We start from the raw sequence: 21,610 nt of genomic DNA on the forward strand, positions 1-21,610 counted from the left end.
GTGGACCATTCTCGACTGTGGAAGCAGGGGCCATTGTCGCTCGTGACAGTGTTCGGGATGCCAGGCCGTGAGAATGTCTCTTTGATGACGGTCCGTGAGGTGAGGTCTGGCAGCTTCAGCACCTCAGGATAGTTCGAGAAGTAATCGATGATTAAGGTATAGTCACGACCATTCGCATGGAATAGGTCAATGCCAACCTTGGACCACGGAGAGGTCTCTATGCCATGTGGTTGGAGCGCCTCCTTGCTCTGCGCTGGTTGGAACGTCTGACAGGTTTCGCTGTTCAGGACCATGTCCGTGATGTCCTGGTTGATGCCGGGCCAGTAGACAGCTTGCCGGGCCCTGCGTCTGCACTTTTCTACGCCCAGGTGTCCCTCATGAATCTGCCGCAGCACCATGCTCTGGAGACGTAGCAGGAGGACTATCCTGTCCAGCTTGAGCAGGATGCCGCCGATCAGCGTCAGGTCGTCCTTGACGTTGTAGAATTGAGGACATTGCCCTTTCTGCCAGCCATTGCTGAGGTTGTGGATGACTCGCTGCAACAGGGGGTCTTTGGCCATCTCTTCTCGGCTGAGAACGATCTTCTCACCTGTTGCCGGGAGAGCGCTTGCACACAGTTGTACCTGCAATTCAATGTGCTGGATGATCTCCAGTGGTTCACTGGGTGAGTTGACGGAGCGGGACAATGCATCGGCGATGATGAGCTCCTTGCCAGGTGTGTACACCAAATTGAAATCATACCTCCGGAGTTTGAGCAGAATTCTCTGCAAACGGGCGTCATGTCGCTCAGGTCCTTTTGGGTGATGTAGACCAGAGGCCTATGATCCGTCTCAACAGTAAATGTTGGCAAGCCGTAGACATAATCATGAAATTTGAGGATGCCGGTGAGAAGACCTAAACACTCCTTCTCAATCTGCGTATATCTGGTCTCAGTGGTTGTCATTGCCCGTGACGTGTATGTTACTGGTACCCAGGATGACGTGTCATCTCTTTGAAGCAACACCGCCCCAATGCCACCCTGACTCGCATCTGTGGATATCTTGGTCTCTCGGTCTGGGTCAAAGAATGCAAGGACGGGTGTAGTGGTGAGCTTGGCTTTCAGCTCCAGCCACTCTGTTCAGTGCTCCGCCTTCCACTCAAAGGCGGTTGATTTTTTCACCAGGTTGCGTAGGGCCGTGGTGTGTGTGGCCAAATTCGGGATGAACTTGCCAAGGAAATTGACCATTCCAGGAAGCGCAGTACTGCCTTCTTATCCTCGGGGACTTTCAATGCCTTGATGGCTTTAATTTGGTCTGTGTCCGGGCGGACACCGTGTTGGGAAATCTGATCGCCCAGGAACTTCAGCGTGGATGTCCCAAAACAGCTCTTGGACCTGTTTAGCTTGAGGCCATGTTCATGTATGCGTCGGAATACTTTCTTGAGTCGCGACACATGTTCCTCTGGGGTTGTGGACTAGATTATGAAATCGTCGACGTAGACACGAACCCCGTCTATTCCCTCCATCATCTGTTCCATGATGCGATGGAAAATCTCTGATGCCGAGATGATGCCAAATGGCATTCGGTTGTAGCAGAATCTGCCAAAAGGCGTGTTGAAGGTGCAGAGCCTTCTGCTGGATTCTTCAAGTTGGATTTGCGTAAAATCCTTGGGATGCGTCCAATATTGTGAAGAAGCGCGCGTGTGTCATCTCACTCGTGATTTCTTCCCTCTTCGGGATGGGGTAATGATCCCGCATAATGTTTTTGTTTAGATCCTTGGGGTCAATGCAGATGCGTAGGTCCCCCGAAGGCTTCTTTACGCACACCATCGAGCTGACCCGGTCGGTTCGTGCAGTGACCTTGGAGATGATGCCTTTTTGTTGTAGACTCGTGAGCTCTGCCTTCAGGCGCTCTCTCAGTGGGGCAGGGACTCGTCGTGGTGCGTGGACCACTGGCTTGGCATCGGGCCGCAGTAGAATCTTGTACTCGTACGGCAGCATGCCCATCCCACTAAATACACCTGGGTACTGGGTTAGGATGTCGTCGATGCTGGCCTGAAGATCCGAATGGGACGGCGTTGTGGTGTAGACCCTTTGAATGAGGTTCAGTTGCTTGCAGGCGTGCGCACCTAGCAGGGACGCTCTGTCTGGTTTAACAATCTCGAAGCGTAAGCTTGCTTGTGTGTGTCGGCTGGACACCTGCAGATGGCAGGACCCCAGTGCCTTGATTGTGTTTCTGTTGTAGTCCAGGGGTTTGCAGGCAGCTGGAAGGATTGTGGGGGGGCTTCTTGATTCTCTTGAAGTCCGCCTGCGAAATCAGGTTGGCGGAGGCACCTGTGTCCAGTTTGAACTGGATGGGGCGGTGGTTGACCCTCATCACTGCTCGCCATTCGTCCTCGGAATCCACGGCCAGGATTGATTGGACTCGCGATGTGTCCGGTGTGGCGTATTCGCACTTCGTAATAATGCCCACTCGGTAAGTGTTGTCCAGCTAGTCAGCATCTGGGTCCGTCGCACTGCCTGGATCAGAGTCATGCATTCGGTGTTGCACACTTCTGATGCGCCGCTGTCGGAATCGGGAGCGCTGGCTCCTGACTGGCGGTGCAGATCTGCACAGGGCTGCATAGCGGCCTGGCTTCCCGCAGTTTAAACAGCGTTTGTCTCTTGCAGGGCAGTTTTTTCAAAAACGGGCGGTGCCGCAGTTGGCACACGTCATGACGTCGGTGTCATGACGCTCAGTGCGTCGTTGCGCATGCGCGGTGCGGTTCTCGGACGTCTGCACCTGCACAGCGCGGTTTTCGGCCGCTTCGTGTTCCCGACCGCATTGCGCATGCGCCGGGCCCCGGGAAGACGCGCGCGAAATGGCCGCTTTCGTCAATGTGGAGGCGCTGTGTCCGGGAGATGGCCTGAACACTCTTTGGTACTTCGCTTTGTCCTGCCCTTCGGAAGAGTGAAAGGAGTTGAAGATCTCTATCGCATGGTCACCCGCAGTGGTGAGCAGAAGAGCTATCTTCCGAGCATCGGTCGTGCCATTGAGGTCGGATGCTTCCACGTATACTTGGAATTTCTGCTTGAATGATCGCCAGTTGGCACTAAGATTGCCGGTGGTCCTGAGCTGATGAGGAGCCTGAACCTTGTCCATTGTGCCTGTATTCAGTCGCTGGTTGTCACGGATCTTGCTGAGTTGAACTAAATAGATTGAACAGTCACTCCTGGTACCATGTTGTGTTCTGCTGCTTCGGATAACACGGGCTGCTACTTGATGCAGTCTTAACTAAAGGATGCTCCGGACTCTGAAATCAGTTCAACGTGTTTATTGAACTATTAACACAGTTCTCAAATGAGTTCGACTCTCTGCTAACCTAACTGCAGTAACTCAGTCTAACTGTACCAGCTTGCTCTAAGCCACGTGCTGGGGTGTGCGGCTGCTGATCAACCCTGTCTAACTCTCTGGATGTCTGTCTGTGGTAAGAGGCCGGGTGTGAGTGAATCATCCCTTTTATAGTGTTTATGTCATGCCCCCTTGTGGTGATGCCACCTCTGAGTGTCCTGACTGCCGATTGGTTGTGTCCTGTTCTGAGTGTTCATTGGTTGCATATCATGACAACGCACACACCCTCTCTCACTCACACACTTTCACACTATCGCTCTCTCTCTCTCGCTCTCTCTCTCCCTTTGTCTCACTTTCACTGTCCCTTCTTCTTTCCCCCCCCCCCCCACACACACACACACACTCTCTCTCTCTCACTTTCACACTATCTCACAGACAGTGCCATCTCTCTCCCTCCTTTTGTCTCGCATTCGCTCTCTGTCCATTATCTCCTCCCCCCCCCCCCCCACAAACACACACAGAGTCTCTCTTAGATTCTACTTTTGCAAAGTTAAATACAGCAAAAGCTGTTACATCATTGGGAGGGGGAGGTGGGGAGTAAGGGGGGGGGGGGGGAGGGGGGTTGGTGGCGGGTGGGTGGTAAGGGAGGGGGAGGTAGCGAAGGCTGTGTGGCTGGCAGGGCAGTCCCAACCAATCAGTGCAGCGGTCTGCATTCAAAAAGCCCAGGGCTGGAACCAATGGCAGGCGAGTCTCCGACCTGATCCCGTTGAGGAATTCAAAATATTCGCAAGATGGTGGAGCGAGGGGAAAGATTCGGAGAGGGGACAGTGAGAGCACAACAGTCAAGCTGCAGTTTAAAATCACCAGAACTCTCGCTGCATCGGGTCAACTCCAGTGGGACAGCGGGCAGAGATTCCTGCTGGAGGTCCCCAGCTGGGAAAGGTGGAGTTTTCCCTCCGGGGTGTGGGGGGGTGGGGGGGCAGGAATCAACTTTCCACCAATGGCAGCAGTGAGGTAAAGTCTTCAAAACTTTTTATCTGTCTCTGAAACTGCCTCCTTCTTTTTTGAACTCTCCCCCCTCCCCAGTTTCCAGCGAACGTTTTGCCTTAAGTTTAGAGATGGAGCAGCGAGTGTGTGTATGTGTGAGGGGGAGGGGTTGTCGGGGGAGGGGGATGAGGTGGGGGGGTGGGGGGAGGCTGGTTTAACTTTAAAGCGTATCCTAACTTGAGGCCACCCCCTCTCGTACAGACTGGGCCAGTCCGGCCTGACAGCCTCAGCCCATCAACTCCCAGCCTGGACCAATTGCCGACGAGTGTTCCGGGAGGGGGTCCCGGCAGAGTTTGCAGGAGTGGGCCGAGGGGCAAAGGTCGGGGCGAACGAGAGTTCGTTTCTGGCCAAAGGTTTTTCTGCGTCATTTTCTTTGAATGCTGCAGGAACCAGCGAGGGCAAATTGTCTCAATCAGTCCTGTCTGTCCGGACGAGTTTGTTTCTTAAAAAAAAGAAATAAAGCTCTTCAGTAGGTTTGATGCTCATTTTTCTAAAAAGATATTTCCCCGAAATCGCACGGTGGAGCAGTGGGTTAGCACTGCTGCCTCACGGCGCGAGGGAACCGGGTTCATTCCGGCCTCGGGTGCACAATCTGCACCCGTGTCAGCGTGGGTTTCCTCCGGGTGCTCCGGCTTCCTCTCACAAGTCTCGAAAGACGTGCTTGTGAGGTGAACTGGACATTCTGAATTCTCCCTCTGTGAACCCGAACAGGCGCCGGAATGTGGCGACTAGGGGCTGTCCACAGTGACTTCATTGCAGTGTTACTGTAAGCCCACTTGTGACACTAATAAAGATTATTAAGAATTCTGATTGACCATGTTAAATTGTCCCTTAGTGTCCAAGGATGTGCACGTTGGGTGGATTGGCCGTGTTAAATTGTCCCTTAGTGTCCAAAGATGTGCGGGTTAGGTGGATTGGCCGTGTTAAATTGTCCCTTAGTGTCCAAAGATGTGCAGGTTAGGTGGATTGGCCATGTTAAATTGCCCCTTAGTGTCCAAAGATGTGCAGGTTAGGTGGATTGGCCGTGTTAAATTGTCCCTTAGTGTCCAAAGATGTGCAGGTTAGGTGGATTGGCCGTGTTAAATTGTCCCTTAGTGTCCAAAGATGTGCGGGTTAGGTGGAGTGGCCATGTTAAATTGCCCCTTAGTGTCCAAAGATGTGCAGGTAAGGTGGATTGGCCGTGTTAAATTGTCCCTTAGTGTCCAAAGATGTGCAGGTTAGGCGGATTGGCCGTGTTAAATTGTCCCTTAGTGTCCAAAGATGTGCAGGTTAGGTGGATTGGCCATGATAAATTGTCCCTTAGTGTCCAAAGATGTACAGGTTAGGTGGATTGGCCGTGTTAAATTGTCCCTTAGTGTCCAAAGATGTGCAGGTTGGGTGGATTGACCGTGTTAAATTGTCCCTTAGTGTCCAAAGATGTACAGGTTAGGTGGATTGGCCGTGTTAAATTGTCCCTTAGTGTCCAAAGATGTGCAGGTTAGGTGGATTGGCCGTGTTAAATTGCCCCTTAGTGTCCAAAGATGTGCAGGTTAGGTGGATTGACCGTGTTAAATTGTCCCTTAGTGTCCAAAGATGTGCAGGTTAGGTGGATTGGCCGTGTTAAATTGTCCCTTAGTGTCCAAAGATGTGCAGGTTGGGTGGATTGGCCGTGTTAAATTGTCCCTTAGTGTCCAAAGATGTACAGGTTGGGTGGATTGGCCATGATAAATTGTCCCTTAGTGTCCAAAGATGTGCAGGTTAGGTGGATTGGCCGTGTTAAATTGTCCCTTAGTGTCCAAAGGTGTTGAGGTTGGGTGGATTGACCGTGTTAAATTGTCCCTTAGTGTCCAAAGATGTCCACGGTCATGCACGGTGGATTGAAAACGTTTTTTACAAATGTATTCCTGTTATTTCGGAAGAGCATGCTTGCTTGGATTGAGAAGGTTGTCCGTTGATGAGAAGCTGAGTAAATTGAATCTATATTCTGTGGAGTTTGGAAGGATGAGAGGTGATCTCACAGAGAATAGGAGGAGGCTATTCAGCACGCGAGCCTGCACCGCCCTCATGATCATGGCGGATCCCCTGTTTCAACATCGCACTCCCGCTCTCTCCCCATATCCCCTTGGTCCCTTCAGAGTCTAGAAATCCTTTTCCTTCTGAAATGTACTCAGCGACTCGGCCTCCGTGACCTCTGTGGTGGAAAATTCCAGGGGTTCACCAGTCTCCGGGTGAAGGACTGTCTCCTCGGCTCAGTCCTAAATGGCCTGTCCCTGTATCCTGAGACTGTAACCCCCGTGGTTCTAGAACCTTCCACCCAGAGATGGATACTGAATACCTTGGATACAGAACTGGCTCGGTCATAGAAGGCAGAGAGTAGCAATGGAAGGATGCTTTTCTGATTGGAGGGCTGTGACCAGTGGTGTTCCACAGGGATCAGTGCTGGGACCTTTAGGGTTTGTACTATATATAAATGATTTGGAGGAAAATGTAACTGGTCTGATTAGTAAGTTTGCAGACGACACAAAGGTTGGTGGAATTGCGGATAGCGATGAGGACTGTCAGAGGATACAGCAGGATTTAGATCGTTTGGAGACTTGGGCGGAGAGATGGCAGATGGAGTTTAATCCGGACAAATGTGAGGTAATGCATTTGGAGGGTCTAATGCAGGTAGGAAATATACAGTGAATGGTAGAACCCTCAAGAGTTTTGACAGTCAAAGATATCTAGGAGTACAGGTCCACAGGTCACTGAAAGGGGCAACACAGGTGGAGAAGGTAGTCAAGAAGGCATACGGCATGCTTGCCTTCCTTGGCCGGGGCATTGAGTATAAGAATTGGCAAGTCATGTTGCAGCTGTGTAGAACCTTAGTTAGGCCATACTTGGAGTAAAGTGTTCAATTCTGCTCGCCACACTACCAGAAGGATGTGGAGGCTTTAGAGAGGGTGCAGAAGAGATTTACCAGAATGTTGCCTGGTATGGAGGGCATTAGCTATGAGGAGCGGTTGAATAAACTTGGTTTGTTCTCACTGGAACGACGGAGGTTGAGGGGCGACCTGATAGAGGTCTACAAAATTATGAGGGGCATAGACAGAGTGGATAGTCAGAGGCTTTTCCCCAGGGTAGAGGGGTCAATTACTAGGGGGCATAGGTTTAAGGTGCGAGGGGCAAGGTTTAGAGGAGATGTACGAGGCGAGTTTTTCACACAGAGGGTAGTGGGTGCCTGGAACTCGCTGACGGAGGAGGTGGTGGAAGCAGGGACGGTAGTGACATTTAAGGGGCATCTTGACAAATACATGAATAGGATGGGAATAGAGGGATACGGACCCAGGAAGTGTAGAAGATTTTAGTTTAGTCGGGCAGCATGGTCGACACGGGCTTGAAGGGCCGAAGGGCCTGTTCCTGTGCTGTACTTTTCTTTGTTCTTTGTCCTTTGTTCTCACTCACTGAAACCCTACACAGGAACAGGGGGAGGCCCCATTCAGCCCCTTCTCCAGCCCGTTACACAGGAACAGGAGGAGGCCCCATTCAGCCCCTTCTCCAGCCCGTTACACAGGAACAGGGGGAGGCCCCATTCAGCCCCTTCTCCAGCCCGTTACACAGGAACAGGAGGAGGCCCCATTCAGCCCCTTCTCCAGCCTGTTACACAGGAACAGGAGGAGGCCCCATTCAGCCCCTTCTCCAGCCCGTTACACAGGAACAGGGGGAGGCCCCATTCAGCCCCTTCTCCAGCCTGTTACACAGGAACAGGAGGAGGCCCCATTCAGCCCCTTCTCCAGCCCATTACACAGGAACAGGAGGAGGCCCCATTCAGCCCCTTCTCCAGTCTGTTACACAGAAACAGGAGGCCCCATTCAGCACCTTCTCCAGCCCGTTACACAGGAACAGGAGGAGGCCCCATTCAGCCCATTCTCCAGCCCGTTACACAGGAAGAGGAGGAGGCCCCATTCAGCCCCTTCTCCAGCCCGTTACACAGGAACAGGAGGAGGCCCCATTCAGCCCCTTCTCCAGCCTGTTCCACAGGAACAGGAGGAGGCCCCATTCAGCTCCTTCTCCAGCCTGTTACACAGGAACAGGAGGAGGGCCCATTCAGCCTCTTCTCCAGCCTGTTACGCAGGAACAGGGTCAGTACTGAGAGAGTGTTGCACTGTCAGAGCGTCAGTATTGAGGGAATGTTGCACTGTCAGAGGGTCAGTGCTGAGGGAGTGCTGCACTGTCAGAGGGTCAGTACTGAGGAGGTGCTGCGCTGTTGGAGGATCAGTACTGAGGGAGATCTGCACTGTCAGAGCGTCAGTACTGAGGGAGTGTTGCACTGTCAGAGGGTCAGTGCTGAGGGAGTGCTGCACTACCAGAGGGTCAGTACTGAGGGAGTGCTGCACTGTCAGAGGGTCAGTACTGAGGGTGCTGCACTGTCAGAGGGTCAGTACTGAGGGGAATGCCGCACTGTCAGAGGGTCAGTACTGAGGGAGTGCTCCCCTCAACGGGTCAGTACTGAGGGAGTGCTGCACTGTGAGAGAGTCAGTACTGAGGGAGCGCTGCACTGTCAGAGGGTCAGTACTGAGGGAGTGCTGCACTGTCAGAGAGTCAGTACTGAGGGAGTGCCGCACTGTCAGAGGGTCAGTACTGAGGGAGGGCCGCACTGTCAGAGGGTCAGTGCTGAGGGAGCGCTGCACTATCAGAGGGTCAGTACTGAGGGAGTGCCGTACTGTCAGAGGGTCAGTACTGAGGGAGTGCTGCACTGTCAGAGGGTCAGTACTGAGGGAGTGCCGCACTGTCAGAGGGTCAGTACCGGGAGTGCCGCACTGTCAGAGGGTCAGTACTGAGGGAGTGCCGTACTGTCAGAGGGTCAGTACTGAGGGAGTGCTGCACTGTCAGAGGGTCAGTACTGAGGGAGTGCCGCACTGTCAGAGGGTCAGTACTGAGGGAGTGCTGCGCTGTCAGAGGGTCAGTACTGAGGGAGTGCCGCACTGTCAAACGGTCAGTGCTGAGGGAGCGCTGTACTGTCAGTCCTGAGGGAGTGCCGTCCTGTCAGAGGGTCAGTACTGAGGGAGCGCTGCACTGTCAGAGGGTCAGTACTGAGGGAGTGCCGCACTGTCAGAGGGTCAGTACTGAGGGAGCGCCGCACTGTCAGAGGGTCAGTACTGAGGGAGTGCTGCACTGTCAGAGGGTCAGTACTGAGGGAGTGCCGCACTGTCAGAGGGTCAGTACTGAGGGAGTGCCGCACTGTCAGAGGGTCAGTACTGAGGGAGTGCCGCACTGTCAGAGGCTCAGTACTGAGGGAGTGCTACCCTCAACGGGTCAGTACTGAGGGAGTGCTGCACTGTCAGAGGGTCAGTACTGAGGGAGTGCTGCACTATCAGAGGGTGAGTACTGAGGGAGCGCTGCACTGTCAGAGGGTCAGTACTGAGGGAGTGCCGCACTGTCAGAGGGTCAGTACTGAGGGAGTGCCGCACTGTCAGAGGGTCAGTACTGAGGGAGTGCTGCACTGTCAGAGGGTCAGTACTGAGGGAGTGCCGTACTGTCAGACGGTCAGTTCTGAGGGAGTGCTGCACTGGCAGAGGGTCAGTACCGAGGGAGTGCTGCACTGTCAGAGGGTCAGTACTGAGGGAGTGCTGCACTGTCAGAGTGTCAGTACTGAGGGAGTGCCGCACTGTCAGAGGGTCAGTCCTGAGGGAGTGCTGCACTGTCAGAGCGTCAGTACTGAAGGAGTGTTGCACTGTCAGAGGGTCAGTGCTGAGGGAGTGCTGCACTGTCAGAGGGTCAGTACTGAGGGAGTGCCGCACTGTCAGAGGGTCAGTACTGAGGGTGCTGCACTGTCAGATGGTCAGTACTGAGGGGAATGCCGCACTGTCAGAGGGTCAGTACTGAGGGAGTGCTCCCCTCAACGGGTCAGTACTGAGGGAGTGCTGCACTGTCAGAGGGTCAGTACTGAGGGAGCGCTGCACTGTCAGAGGGTCAGTACTGAGGGAGTGCTGCACTGTCAGAGGGTCAGTACTGAGGGAGTGCTGCACCGTCAGAGGGTCAGTACTGAGGGAGTGCTGCACTGTCAGAGGGTCAGTGCTGAGGGAGCGCTGCACTATCAGAGGGTCAGTACTGAGGGAGTGCCGTACTATCAGAGGGTCAGTACTGAGGGAGTGCTGCACTGTCAGAGGGTCAGTACTGAGGGAGTGCCGCACTGTCAGAGGGTCAGTACTGAGGGAGTGCCGCACTGTCAGAGGGTCAGTACTGAGGGAGTGCCGTACTGTCAGAGGGTCAGTACTGAGGGAGTGCTGCACTGTCAGAGGGTCAGTACTGAGGGAGTGCTGCACTGTCAGAGGGTCAGGACTGAGGGAGTGCCGCACTGTCAGAGGGTCAGTGCTGAGGGAGTGCTGCACTGTCAGTACTGAGGGAGTGCCGTACTGTCAGAGGGTCAGTACTGAGGGAGTGCTGCACTGTCAGAGGGTCAGTACTGAGGGAGTGCCGCACTGTCAGAGGGTCAGTACTGAGGGAGTGCCGCACTGTCAGAGGGTCAGTACTGAGGGAGTGCCGCACTGTCAGAGGGTCAATACTGAGGGAGTGCCGCACTGTCAGAGGCTCAGTACTGAGGGAGTGCTACCCTCAACGGGTCAGTACTGAGGGAGTGCTGCACTGTCAGAGGGTCAGTATTGAGGGAGTGCCGCACTGTCAGAGGGTCAGTACTGAGGGAGTGCCGCACTGTCAGAGGGTCAGTACTGAGGGTGTGCTGCACTGTCAGAGGGTCAGTACTGAGGGAGTGCCGCACTGTCAGAGGGTCAGTGCTGAGGGAGTGCTGCACTGTCAACGGGTAAGTACTGAGGGAGTGCCGCACTGTCAGAGGGTCAGTACTGAGGCAGTGCTGCACTGTCAGAGGGTCAGTACTGAGTGAGTGCTGCACTGTCAGAGGGTCAGTTCTGAGGGAGTGCTGCACTGTCAGAGGGTCAGTACTGAGGGAGTGCTGCACTGTCACAGGGTCAGTACTGAAGGAGTGCCGCACTGTCAGAGGGTCAGTACTGAGGGAATGCCGCACTGTCAGAGGGTCAGTACTGAGGGAGAGCTGCACTGTCAGAGGGTCAGTACTGAGGGAGTGCTGCACTGTCAGAGGGTCTGTACTGAGGGAGTGCTGCACTGTCAGAGGGTCAGTACTGAGGGAGAGCAGCACTGTCAGAGGGTCAATACTGAGGGAGTGCTCCACTGTCAGAGGGTCAGTACTGAGGGAGCGCTGCACTGTCAAAGGGTCAGTACTGAGGGAGAGCCGCACTGGAAGAGGGTCAGTACTGAGGGAGTGCCGCACTGTCACAGGGACAGTACTGAGGGAGTGCTGCACTGTCAGAGGGTCAGTATTGAGGGGGCGCTGCACTGCCAGAGGGTCAGTACTGAGGGAGTGCTGCACTGTCAGAGCGTCAGTACTGAGGGAGCCCTGCACTATCAGAGGGTCAGTACTGAGGGAGTGCTGCACTGTCAGAGGGTCAGGACTGAGGGAGTGCTGCACTGTCAGAGCGTCAGTACTGAGGGAGAGCAGCACTGTCAGAGGGTCAGTACTGAGGGAGCCCTGCACTATCAGAGGGTCAGTACTGAGGGAGCTCTGCACTGTCAGAAGGTCAGTACTGAGGGAGTGCTGCACTGTCAGAGCGTCAGTACTGAGGGAGTGCTGCACTGTCAGAGGGTCAGTACTGAGGGGAGTGCCGCACTGTCAGAGGGTCAGTACTGAGGGAGTGCCGCACTGTCAGACGGTCAGTACTGAGGGAGTGCTGCACTGTCAGTGGGTCAGTACTGAGGGAGTGCTACTGTCAACGGGTCAGTACCGAGGGAGTGCTGCACAGCCAGTGCGTCAGTACTGAGGGAGTGCTGCACTGTCAGGGGGTCAGTACTGAGGGAGTGTTGCACTGTCAGAGGGTCAGTTCAGAGGGAGTGCTGCACTATCAGAGGGTCAGTACTAAGGGAGTGCTGCACTGTCAGAGGGTCAGTACTGAAGGAGTGCTGCACTGTCAGAGGGTAGTATTGAGGGAGTGCCGCACTGTCAGAGGGTCAGTACTGAGGGAGCGCTGCACTGTCAGAGGGTCAGTACTGAGGGAGTGCCGCACTGTCAGAGGGTCTGTACTGAGGGAGTGCTGCACTGTCAGAGGGTCAGTACTGAGGGAGTGCTGCACTCTCAGAGCGTCAGTACTGAGGGAGTGCCGCACTGTCAGAGGGTCAGTACTGAGGGAGTGCTGCACTGTCAGAGGATCAATACTGAGGGAGCGCTGCACTGTCAGAGGGTCAGTGCTGAGAGATTGCTGCACTGTCAGAGGGTGAGTACTGAGGGAGTGCTGCACTGTCAACGGGTCAGTACTGAGGGAGTGCTGCACTGTCAGAGGGTCAGTACTGATGGAGCGCTACACTGTCAGAGGGTCAATACTGAGGGAGTACTGCACTGTCAGAGGGTCAGTACTGAGGGAGTGCTGCACTGTCGGAGGGTCAGTACTGAGGGAGTGCCGCACTGTCAGAGGGTCAGTACTGAGGGAGAGCTGCACTGTCAGAGGGTCAGTGCTGAGGGAGTGCTGCACTGTCAGAGGGTGAGTACTGAGGGAGTGCTGCACTGTCAGAGGGTCAGTACTGAGGGAGTGCTGCACTGTCAACGGGTCAGTACTGAGGGAGTGCTGCACTGTCAGAGGGTCAGTACTGATGGAGCGCTACACTGTCAGAGGGTCAATACTGAGGGAGTGCTGCACTGTCAGAGGGTCAGTACTGAGGGAGTGCTGCACTGTCAACGGGTCAGTACTGAGGGAGTGCTGCACTGTCAGAGGGTCAGTACTGAGGGAGTGCTGCACTGTCAACGGGTCAGTACTGAGGGAGTGCTGCGCTGTCAGAGGGTCAGTACTGAGGGAGTGCTGCACTGTCAACGGGTCAGTACTGAGGGAGTGCTGCACTGTCAGAGGCTCAGTACTGATGGAGTGCTGCACTATCAGAGGGTCAGTACTGAGGGAGTGCTGCACTGTCAACGGGTCAGTACTGAGGGAGTGCTGCGCTGTCAGAGGGTCAGTACTGAGGGAGTGCTGCACTGTCAACGGGTCAGTACTGAGGGAGTGCTGCACTGTCAGAGGGTCAGTACTGAGGGAGTGCTGCACTGTCAACGGGTCAGTACTGAAGGAGTGCTGCGCTGTCAGAGGGTCAGTACTGAGGGAGTGCTGCACTGTCAGAGGGTCAGTACTGAGGGAGTGCTACACTGTCAGAAGGTCAGTACTGAGGGAGTGCCGCACTGTCAGAGGGTCAGTACTGAAGGAGCGCTGCACTGTCAGAGGGTCAGTACTGAGGGAGTGCCGCACTGTCAGAGGGTCAGTACTGAGGGAGTGCTGCACTGTCAGAGGGTCAGTACTGAGGGAGTGCTGCACTGTCAGAGGGTCAGTACTGAAGGAGCACCGCACCGTCAGAGGGTCAGTACTGAGGGAGTGCAGCACTGTCAGAGGGTCAGTACTGAGGGAGTGCTGCACTGTCAGATGGTCAGTACTGAGGGAGTGCCGCACTGTCAGAGGGTCAATACTGAGGGAGTGCTGCATTGTCAGAGGGTCAGTACTGAGGGAGTGCCGCACTGTCAGAGGGTCAGTAGTGAGGGAGTGCTGCACTGTCAGACGGTGAGTACTGAGGGAGTGCTGCACTGTCAGAGGGTCAGTACTGAGGGAGTGCTGCACTGTCAGAGGGTCAATACTGAGGGAGTGCTGCACTGTCAGAGGATCAATACTGAGGGAGAGCTGCACTGTCAGAGGGTCAGTACTGAGGGAGTGCTGCACTCTCAGAGGGTCAGTACTGAAGGAGTGCTGCACTGTCAGAGGATCAGTACTGAGGGAGAGCTGCACTCTCAGAGGGTCAGTACTGAGGGAGTGCTGCACTGTCAGAGGGTCAGTACTGAGGGAGTGCTGCACTGTCAGAGGGTCAGTACTGAAGGAGCACCGCACCGTCAGAGGGTCAGTACTGAGGGAGTGCCGCACTGTCAGAGGATCAGTACTGAGGGAGTGCTGCACTGTCAGAGGGTCAGGACTGAGGGAGTGCTGCACAGTCAGCGGGTCAGTACTGAGGGAGAGCTGCACTGTCAGAGGGTCAGCGCTGGATGTAGAATAGTGCGAGGTGTACCTTGTGGTGGTCTGGGCCTAAAGTTAAATCCTCAATCCACACCACCTCTGTCACCTTGTCCCGTGTTTGTGGGATCTTGCTGTGTGGCATTACAATATTAATCATTGGTGATTCCTCATGTGGGACCCTGAGTGCATGAATGACTGGCTCGCTCCTCCCTGTTCACCCTCTTTCTCTCTCTCTCTTTCTCGGTTCTGATGCTCACGGCCATTCAGGAAGCGGGAGTCCTGCGATCGTCCCGTGTCCAATTCCAGGCCTCACGTTGGCGGAACGATGTCCAAAGCTCGGAGAGGGTATCGACAGGAATGGAACCCTGCAAGAAGCTTCCGGGGGGGTGGGCGTCGCCGGGTAGGCCCAGCATTCATTGCCCATCCCCCGTTACCCCTTCAGAAGGTGGGGGGGGAGCTGCCTTCTCGAACCGCTGCAGTCCCTGAGGTGTAGTTACACCCACTGTGCTGTTAGGGAGGGAGTTCCAGGGTGTTGCCCCGGCGGCAGTGAAGGAACGGCCGATATTTTTCCCAGTCGGGGTGGGGAGTGACTCGGAGGGGAGCCTCCAGGTGGGAGGGGTTCCCGGGTATCTGCTGCTCTTGTCCTTCTGGGAGTGACGCTTCGCAGGATTCCCAGCCTCTGACCTGCCCTGGTAGCCACAGTATTAATGTGGCTGGGTCCAGTTCAGTTTCTGATCAATGGTAACCCCCAGGATGTGGATTGTGGGGGATTCAGCGACGGTAATGCCGTCGAACGTCAAGGGCCGGGGGTTAGATCCTCTCCTGTAGGGGCTGGAGGAGGTTACAGAGAAAGGGAGGGTTGCCGGGGCTGTAGGAGGTTACAGAGATAGGGAGGGTTGTAGGGGCTGGAGGAGGTTACAGAGATATTGAGGGTTACAGAGATGGGAGGGTTGTAGGGGCTGGAGGAGGTTATAGAGATAGGGAGGGTTGTAGGGGCTGGAGGAGGTTACAGAGATGGGGAGGGTTGTAGGGGCTGGAGGAGGTTACAGAGATAGGGAGAGTTGTCGGGGCTGGAGGAGGTTACAGAGATAGGGAGGGGTGTAGGGGCTGTAGGAGGTTACAGAGATGGGGAGGGGTGTAGGGACTGGAGGAGGTTACAGAGATAGGGAGGGTTGTCGGGGCTGGAGGAGGTTACAGTGATAGGGAGGGTTGTAGGGGCTGGAGGAGGTTACAGAGATAGGGAGAGTTGTAGGGGCTGGAGGAGGTTACAGAGATGGGGAGGGTTGTAGGGGCTGGAGGAGGTTACAGAGATAGGGAGGGTTGTAGGGGCTGGAGGAGGTTACAGAGATAGGGAGGGTTGTAGGGGCTGGAGGAGGTTACAGAGATAGGGAGGGTGTAGGGGCTGGAGGAGGTTACAGAGATAGGGAGGGTTGTAGGGGCTGGAGGAGGTTATAGAGATAGGGAGGGTTGTAGAGGCTGGAGGAGGTTACAGTGATAGGGAGGGTTGTAGAGGCTGGAGGAGGTTACAGAGATGGGGAGGAGTGTAGGGACTGGAGGAGGTTACAGAGATAGGGAGGGTTGTAGGGGCTGGAGGAGGTTACAGTGATAGGGAGGGTTGTAGGGGCTGGAGGAGGTTACAGAGATAGGGAGGGTTGTTGGGGCTGGAGGAGGTTACAGAGATAGGGAGGGTTGTAGGGGCTGGAGGAGGTTACAGAGATAGGGAGGGGTGTAGGGACTGGAGGAGGTTACAGAGATAGGGAGGGTTGTCGGGGCTGGAGGAGGTTAGAGCGATAGGGAGGGTTGTAGAGGCTGGAGGAGGTTACAGAGATAGGGAGGGTTGTTGGGGCTGGAGGAGGTTACAGAGATAGGGAGGGTTGTAGGGGCTGGAGGAGGTTACAGAGATAGGGAGGGGTGTAGGGACTGGAGGAGGTTACAGAGATAGGGAGGGTTGTAGAGGCTGGAGGAGGTTACAGAGATAGGGAGGGTTGTTGGGGCTGGAGGAGGTTACAGAGATAGGGAGGGTTGTAGGGGCTGGAGGAGGTTACAGAGATAGGGAGGGGTGTAGGGACTGGAGGAGGTTACAGAGATAGGGAGGGTTGTAGGGGCTGGAGGAGGTTACAGAGATGGGGAGGGTTGTAGGGGCTGGAGGAGGTTACAGAGATAGGGAGGGTTGTTGGGGCTGGAGGAGGTTACAGAGATAGGGAGGGTTGGAGGGGCTGGAGGAGGTTACAGAGATAGGGAGGGTTGTAGGGGCTGGAGGAGGTTACAGAGATAGGGAGGGGTGTAGGGACTGGAGGGGGTTACAGAGATAGGGAGGGTTGTAGGGGCTGGAGGAGGTTACAGAGATAGGGAGGGTTGTAGGGGCTGGAGGAGGTTTCTGAGATAGGGAGAGTTGTAGGGACTGGAGGAGGTTACAGAGATAGGGAGGGTTGTAGGGACTGGAGGAGGTTACAGAGATAGGGAGGGTGGTAGGGGCTGGAGGAGGGTACAGAGATAGGGAGGGTTGTAGGGGCTGGAGGAGGTTACAGAGATAGGGAGAGTTGTCGGGGCTGGAGGAGGTTACAGAGAAAGGGAGGGTTGTAGGAGCTGGAGGAGGTTACAGAGATAGGGAGAGTTGTCGGGGCTGGAGGAGGTTACAGAGAAAGGGAGGGTTGTAGGAGCTGGAGGAGGTTACAGAGATAGGGAGAGTTGTCGGGGCTGGAGGAGGTTACAGAGATAGGGAGAGTTGTAGGAACTGGAGGAGCTTACAGAGAAAGGGAGGGTTGTAGGAGCTGGAGGAGGTTACAGAGATAGGGAGAGTTGTCGGGGCTGGAGGAGGTTACAGAGAAAGGGAGGGTTGCCGGGGCTGGAGGAGGTTACAGAGATAGGGAGGGTTGTAGGGGCTGGAGGAGGTTACAGAGATAGGGAGAGTTGTCGGGGCTGGAGGAGGTTACAGAGAAAGGGAGGGTTGTAGGAGCTGGAGGAGGTTACAGAGATAGGGAGAGTTGTCGGGGCTGGAGGAGGTTACAGAGAAAGGGAGGGTTGTAGGAGCTGGAGGAGGTTACAGAGATAGGGAGGGTTGTAGGAGCTGGAGGAGGTTACAGAGATAGGGAGAGTTGTCGGGGCTGGAGGAGGTTACAGAGAAAGGGAGGGTTGTAGGAGCTGGAGGAGGTTACAGAGATAGGGAGAGTTGTCGGGGCTGAAGGAGGTTACAGAGAAAGGGAGGGTTGTAGGAGCTGGAGGAGGTTACAGAGATAGGGAGGGGTGTAGGGACTGTAGGAGGTTACAGAGAAAGGGAGGGTTGTAGAGGCTGGAGGAGGTTACAGAGAAAGGGTGGGTTGTAGGGGCTGGCGGAGGTTACAGAGATAGGGAGAGTTGTCGGGGCTGGAGGAGGTTACAGAGAAAGGGAGGGTTGTAGGAGCTGGAGGAGGTTACAGAGATAGGGAGAGTTGTAGGGACTGGAGGAGGTTACAGAGATAGGGAGGGTTGTAGGGGGTTGGAGGAGGTTACAGAGATAGGGTTGTAGGGACTGGAGGAGGTTACAGAGATAGGGAGGGTTGTAGGGGGTTGCAGAGATAGGGAGGGTTGTAGGGGGTTGGAGGAGGTTACAGAGATAGGGAGGGTTGTAGGGGCTGGAGGAGGTTACAGAGAAAGGGAGGGTTGTAGGGGCTGGAGGAGGTTACAGAGATAGGGAGGGTTGTCGGGGCTGGAGGAGGTTAGAGCGATAGGGAGGGTTGTAGAGGCTGGAGGAGGTTACAGAGATAGGGAGGGTTGTTGGGGCTGGAGGAGGTTACAGAGATAGGGAGGGTTGTAGGGGCTGGAGGAGGTTACAGAGATAGGGAGGGGTGTAGGGACTGGAGGAGGTTACAGAGATAGGGAGGGTTGTAGAGGCTAGAGGAGGTTACAGAGATAGGGAGGGTTGTTGGGGCTGGAGGAGGTTACAGAGATAGGGAGGGTTGTAGGGGCTGGAGGAGGTTACAGAGATAGGGAGGGGTGTAGGGACTGGAGGAGGTTACAGAGATAGGGAGGGTTGTAGGGGCTGGAGGAGGTTACAGAGATAGGGAGGGTTGTAGGGGCTGGAGGAGGTTACAGAGATAGGGAGGGTTGTTGGGGCTGGAGGAGGTTACAGAGATAGGGAGGGTTGTAGGGGCTGGAGGAGGTTACAGAGATAGGGAGGGTTGTAGGGGCTGGAGGAGGTTACAGAGATAGGGAGGGGTGTAGGGACTGGAGGAGGTTACAGAGAGAGGGAGGGTTGTAGGGGCTGGAGGAGGTTACAGAGATAGGGAGGGTTGTAGGGGCTGGAGGAGGTTTCTGAGATAGGGAGAGTTGTAGGGACTGGAGGAGGTTACAGAGATAGGGAGGGTTGTAGGGACTGGAGGAGGTTACAGAGATAGGGAGGGTGGTAGGGGCTGGAGGAGGTTACAGAGATAGGGAGGGTTGTAGGGGCTGGAGGAGGTTACAGAGATAGGGAGAGTTGTCGGGGCTGGAGGAGGTTACAGAGAAAGGGAGGGTTGTAGGAGCTGGAGGAGGTTACAGAGATAGGGAGAGTTGTCGGGGCTGGAGGAGGTTACAGAGAAAGGGAGGGTTGTAGGAGCTGGAGGAGGTTACAGAGATAGGGAGAGTTGTCGGGGCTGGAGGAGGTTACAGAGATAGGGAGAGTTGTAGGAACTGGAGGAGCTTACAGAGAAAGGGAGGGTTGTAGGAGCTGGAGGAGGTTACAGAGATAGGGAGAGTTGTCGGGGCTGGAGGAGGTTACAGAGAAAGGGAGGGTTGCCGGGGCTGGAGGAGGTTACAGAGATAGGGAGGGTTGTAGGGGCTGGAGGAGGTTACAGAGATAGGGAGAGTTGTCGGGGCTGGAGGAGGTTACAGAGAAAGGGAGGGTTGTAGGAGCTGGAGGAGGTTACAGAGATAGGGAGAGTTGTCGGGGCTGGAGGAGGTTACAGAGAAAGGGAGGGTTGTAGGAGCTGGAGGAGGTTACAGAGATAGGGAGGGTTGTAGGAGCTGGAGGAGGTTACAGAGATAGGGAGAGTTGTCGGGGCTGGAGGAGGTTACAGAGAAAGGGAGGGTTGTAGGAGCTGGAGGAGGTTACAGAGATAGGGAGAGTTGTCGGGGCTGAAGGAGGTTACAGAGAAAGGGAGGGTTGTAGGAGCTGGAGGAGGTTACAGAGATAGGGAGGGGTGTAGGGACTGTAGGAGGTTACAGAGAAAGGGAGGGTTGTAGAGGCTGGAGGAGGTTACAGAGAAAGGGTGGGTTGTAGGGGCTGGAGGAGGTTACAGAGATAGGGAGAGTTGTCGGGGCTGGAGGAGGTTACAGAGAAAGGGAGGGTTGTAGGAGCTGGAGGAGGTTACAGAGATAGGGAGAGTTGTAGGGACTGGAGGAGGTTACAGAGATAGGGAGGGTTGTAGGGGGTTGGAGGAGGTTACAGAGATAGGGTTGTAGGGACTGGAGGAGGTTACAGAGATAGGGAGGGTTGTAGGGGGTTGCAGAGATAGGGAGGGTTGTAGGGGGTTGGAGGAGGTTACAGAGATAGGGAGGGTTGTAGGGGCTGGAGGAGGTTACAGAGAAAGGGAGGGTTGTAGGGGCTGGAGGAGGTTACAGAGATAGGGAGAGTTGTCGGGGCTGGAGGAGGTTACAGAGAAAGGGAGGGTTGTAGGAGCTGGAGGAGGTTACAGAGATAGGGAGAGTTGTCGGGGCTGGAGGAGGTTACAGAGAAAGGGAGGGTTGTAGGAGCTGGAGGAGGTTACAGAGATAGGGAGGGTTGTAGGAGCTGGAGGAGGTTACAGAGATAGGGAGAGTTGTCGGGGCTGGAGGAGGTTAGAGAGAAAGGGAGGGTTGTAGGAGCTGGAGGAGGTTACAGAGATAGGGAGAGTTGTCGGGGCTGGAGGAGGTTACAGAGATAGGGAGAGTTGTAGGAACTGGAGGAGCTTACAGAGAAAGGGAGGGTTGTAGGAGCTGGAGGAGGTTACAGAGATAGGGAGAGTTGTCGGGGCTGGAGGAGGTTACAGAGAAAGGGAGGGTTGCCGGGGCTGGAGGAGGTTACAGAGATAGGGAGGGTTGTCGGGGCTGGAGGAGGTTACAGAGAAAGGGAGGGTTGCCGGGGCTGGAGGAGGTTACAGAGATAGGGAGGGTTACAGAGATGGGAGGGCTGTAGGGGCTGGAGGAGGTTACAGAGATATTGAGGGTTACAGAGAAAGGGAGGGTTGCCGGGGCTGTAGGAGGTTACAGAGATAGTGAGGGTTGTAAGGGCTGGAGGAGGTTACAGAGATAGGGAGGGTTGTAGGGGCTGGAGGAGGTTACAGAGATAGGGAGGGTTGTAGGGGCTGGAGGAGGTTACAGAGAAAGGGAGTGTTGCAGGGGCTGTAGGAGGTTACAGAGATAGGGAGGGTTGTAGGGGCTGGAAGAGGTTACAGAGATAGGGAGGGTTGTCGGGACTGGAGGAGGTTACAGAGATAGGGAGTGTTGTAGGGGGCTGGAGGAGGTGACCGAGATGGGGAGGGTTGTAGGGGCTGGAGGAGGTTACAGAGATAGGGAGTGTTGCAGGGGCTGTAGGAGGTTACAGAGATAGGGAGGGTTGTAGGGGCTGGAGGAGGTTACAGAGATAGGGAGGGGTGTAGGGGCTGGAGGAGGTTACAGAGATAGGGAGGGTTGTAGGGGCTGGAGGAGGTTACAGAGAAAGGGAGTGTTGCAGGGGCTGTAGGAGGTTACAGAGATAGGGAGGGTTGTAGGGGCTGGAGGAGGTTACAGAGATAGGGAGGGTTGTAGGGGCTGGAGGAGGTTTCAGAGAAAGGGAGTGTTGCAGGGGCTGTAGGAGGTTACAGAGATAGGGAGGGGTGTAGGGGCTGGAGGAGGTTACAGAGATAGGGAGGGGTGTAGGGGCTGGAGGAGGTTACAGAGATAGGGAGGGTTGTAGGGGGTTGGAGAAGGTTACAGAGATAGGGTTGTAGGGACTGGAGGAGGTTACAGAGATAGGGAGGGTTGTAGGGGGTTGCAGAGATAGGGAGGGTTGTAGGGGGTTGGAGGAGGTTACAGAGATAGGGAGGGTTGTAGGGGCTGGAGGAGGTTACAGAGATAGGGAAGGTTGTAGGGGCTGGAGGAGGTTCCAGAGATAGGGAGGGTTGTAGGGGCTGGAGGAGGTTACAGAGATGGGGAGGGTTGTAGGGGCTGGAGGAGGTTACAGAGAAAGGGAGGGTTGTAGGGGCTGGAGGAGGTTACAGAGATAGGGAGAGTTGTCGGGGCTGGAGGAGGTTACAG

At 55.2% G+C, this 21,610-nt stretch overlaps 1 long non-coding RNA gene across 1 annotated transcript in view; it reads left to right on the top strand.

The window, feature by feature from the left end:
- The first annotated feature begins 7,803 nt into the window (after positions 1–7,803).
- LOC140410097 (uncharacterized) overlaps positions 7,804–21,610 on the top strand; it is a 116,241-nt gene continuing 102,434 nt past the window's right edge. Inside the window, exon 1 of the long non-coding RNA XR_011940501.1 lies at positions 7,804–8,319. This is a non-coding gene — a long non-coding RNA (uncharacterized lncRNA). The remainder of the gene's footprint in view (positions 8,320–21,610) is intronic.

This window comes from Scyliorhinus torazame, chromosome 4 (genome assembly GCF_047496885.1).
Source record: "Scyliorhinus torazame isolate Kashiwa2021f chromosome 4, sScyTor2.1, whole genome shotgun sequence".
Classification (NCBI taxonomy): domain Eukaryota; kingdom Metazoa; phylum Chordata; class Chondrichthyes; order Carcharhiniformes; family Scyliorhinidae; genus Scyliorhinus; species Scyliorhinus torazame.